Source organism: Oryzias melastigma, linkage group LG5 (genome assembly GCF_002922805.2).
Source record: "Oryzias melastigma strain HK-1 linkage group LG5, ASM292280v2, whole genome shotgun sequence".
NCBI lineage: Eukaryota > Metazoa > Chordata > Actinopteri > Beloniformes > Adrianichthyidae > Oryzias > Oryzias melastigma.
In genome coordinates this window covers 26,831,015-26,834,868 of record NC_050516.1, presented here as the reverse complement: position 1 = coordinate 26,834,868, position 3,854 = coordinate 26,831,015, and positions in this window count along the sequence as shown.

Genomic DNA, 3,854 nt, shown 5'->3' with positions numbered 1-3,854 from the left:
GGAGTAGTACTCCATGAAGTACTAAGGAGGTCTGTGGAGGAATGGTGAAGTACTAAATTGAAACAGAGGAATTAGTCCCACCCAAATTCAGCCAAATGATTAAAAAGTTGCACTTTTTATAGTATTTCAGATGTACTTTATTGAAAAAGTATACAGTAAAAAAACTTCATACTTTCAGGAGTAGTACTCACTGAAGTACTAAGGAGATTCGTACAGGAATGGTGAAGTACTAAATTGAAACACAGGAATTAGTCCCACCCAAAGTCAGCCAATTGAATAAAAAAATGAAACTTTTCATCGTATTTCAGATGTACTTTACTGAAAAAGTATACTGTAAAAATGTTTCATACTTTCAGGAGTAGTACTCATTAGAGTACTAAGGAGGTCTGAACAGGAATGGTGAAGTACTAAATTGAAACTGAGGAATTAGTCCCACCCAAAGTCAGCCAATTGAATAAAAAATGAGACTTTTCATAGTATTTCAGATGTACATTACTCAAAAAGTATACAGTAAAAATGCTTCATATTTTCAGGAGTAGTACTCCATGAAGTACTAAGGAGGTCTGTGGAGGAATGGTGAAGTACTAAATTGAAACAGAGGAATTAGTCCCACCCAAAGTCAGCCAAATGATTAAAAAGTTGCACTTTTTATAGTATTTCAGATGTACTTTATTGAAAAAGTATACAGTAAAAAAACTTCAGATTTTCAGGAATAGTACTCATTGAAGTACTAAGGAGGTCTGTGGAGGAATGGTGAAGTACTAAATTAAAACTGAGGAGTTAGTTCCACCCAAAGTCAGCCAAATGATGTAAAGATTAGACCTTATATGGCATTTTTGATGTTTTTATTTTCTCAAAAACTATACAATAAAAATGTTTTAGATTTCCAGGAGAAAATTTCTATTGAGGACTAAGTAAGTCTGTGACGGATTCATAATGAAATACATTGATGATTGAGATGAATTCACAGCCAAAATTAAACAATTTTTTTTCACTAATACAAGAGATTTTGAGATTTTTTTTTTTTAAAGTAATGCACAGTTTTTTCTAATAAACATCACATGCATAAAAAGTAATGTGAATGCATTTATGAGGAGTAAAAATATAATGTTTTCTACGGAGTCTCCATGGTTTTCCAGCGAGCACGAACATGCTACCGTAAGTCTTGTATGAAACTCGCAGAAAAAATCCAATGAGGGCTGATTTGACCACGGAAAAACGAACAGCGGCTCACTTGACCGCAGTCTTCCTCTCGATTGATATACTTTATAAAATACTTTATAATCCATGGATTTGGGGGATAAATAGCAAGTCTTTCCGAGTCAGAGGGCTGAAGTCCGAGTCAAGTCACAAGTTATGTATATCAAAGTCCAAGTCAAGTCACGAGTCAGAGGTAGGAAAGTCCAAGTCGAGTCTAAAGTCGTCAAATTCATGACTCGAGTCTGACTCGAGTCCAAGTCATGTGACTCGAGTCCCCACCTCTGAAAGATCTCATAGTTCCTTACCAACCAATCAGAACACTTCGTTCACAAAATGCAGGACTGCTTGTAGTTCCTAGAATTTCTAAAGTATAGTGGAAGGTAGAACCTTCAGCCATCAAGCCACTGTTCTATGGAATAAGCTCCCAGCTCATGTCAGAGAGGGCAGCACAGTGTCCGTCCTGGGATAGGATCTCTCCCTCGTGTGGGACTCCCTAAGGTTTCTTCTTTTTTCCTGACTCAGGTTTTTTAGGAGTTTTTCTTTACCCGGAGGAAGGGTCTAAGGGCAGGGTTAACCTTTATTTAGACTGTTAGTTTTAACTATTGTTTATATTTTATGATAAATTTTCTGCATCTGTAAAATTACCTGCATGAAGCCCAATGAGGCAAATTTCCTTTGTGATTTTGAGCTATATAAATAAAATTGAATTGAATTTGTTTATGTTCAACAGAAAAGAGAGCAAAAAAACAGGTCCAGTGTTTATCAGGCCAACATGTGGAACAAGAAAAAACTTGATTTTAATTTGATCAGAACACAAACTATCAGAGAATAAAACCAAATCAATGTTGGTAAAACTGTGACATCACATGCAAGAGACAGCATGTTATCTCATATGACAATGACTCATTCAGAGGGTCAGATCGTAGAAATCCTGAAGCTTGCGTTGTCTGAAGCTGTAGCGTAAATCTGAAGAGACACATGAGAGAGCAGGAACTGACGCCAGCGGCTAAAAACAGATCTACAAAGAAAGGCTGGAAAAGAGGCTCATTGTGTCATCGAAGGCGTGACACGGATCTGAAGAAACTTGCAACTTGAAAAAAAAAAAACGTCCTTCAATGAGCTTCTTAAAAGTAAGGAGGAAAGATGCCTGCCGTTGATGGAGAAAAGGTATGGAATATTTGAATTTGAGCAGTTGACCTCTGACTGGAAGATCACGGGTTTGATTCCAGCTTTACCCCATGGGTCAAAGTGTCCCTGGGCAAGACACTGAACCCCACATTGCTCGTGGTGGTTGTAGTAGGCCACCATGTGTGAACGGGTGAATGGACTGTGGCTGTATAGCGCTTCAAGCCTTCTAAGAGGGTAGTGAAGCACTTTATAATTATTTACCATCTTAACAATTACGGGTTGGAATTTAAGTGCCACCCATGCGATATTTTATCATTTATCGTCTGTAAAGATATAACTTAAAGAAGGATCTATGCTTTAAATTTAAAAGTCAGTAACTTCTGTTTTTGTGATGGACAGTTTTTTGTGTGTGTGTAATGTGGAAAACACTGATTGGTTCAGTTGTCTGTGGCGCATGAGGAATCAGATTTGATTCCCAGGAGGAGCAGTGAGCCTAATTCACTGGAGCCTCCTTCACTGACTGATTTAAACATAAGTACTGTCATATGACGTTCATGAAGTTTATTTGGATTTTAGACTGAAGGAAAACAGAAGAAAGTTTACCAGAAAAAGAAAACACCTTCCTATAGATGATACCCCTGAGCCAGAACTCACTTTCTAAAATACGTACAACAGCGAAGAGCCTCATAAGGATGCACCCAATTAAAAGAAATGAACTCTAACAATGGATTTTTCTTAAAGAAGACAATAAAAAAATGAAAAAGACATTTTAAATTGATACTTTGATGTTGAGTGTAGAAAATATTTGCCACACTTCAGATACCAGAATAGAAATGGAAATGTGGGGGAAAGTACAAGCATGTGACTCAGATAGCAAAAATGTTTCGGCCCGGATGCGGCCCAGTCAGCATTTTCATTCGGCCCGCATACCGCATGGAATTACGGCACTTGAGTGGTCCGCTCCCGTTTGCCAGATCTCAACCACTAACAAACCGCAACTCGGCCGGAAGTCAGCCACAGGTTACCCACTGAAACCGCATCAGGCCCATTGAAGGGCCACCATTTGTTTTCGGTCTGGGTCTGAAGCACACCACAGCAAGGCCAGATGTCAGCCATAATCTCACCAACAATAACCGTAACTGGGCCAAATGAGGGCCAGTGAAAATTCCCGCTCTGTCCCCTACTGGGCTCATATGATGGCACTTCATGCTCATGTTTGCCATTAATAAACCAGAATCAACAAACTATTGAAGACCGATTTTATGTCAGTTTCTATAACTGAAAGTATTGTAATTTTTTTCAAACATTTTAATTAAGTTGATTATGGAAAACATAATTTTCAGATAAACCATTATTTTTAATAGTAAATAAATCAGGATTTATTCTAAATTTAAGTACTCACTTATCTTAAGTCAAATTTTCATAGTTTAAGAATTGAATAAAAGAAACAATAGTTTCATTTGAAATTATTTATTAAAAAATACAAAATGAATTAAAAAGGGACATCTTTATTGCAAACGGCTTCC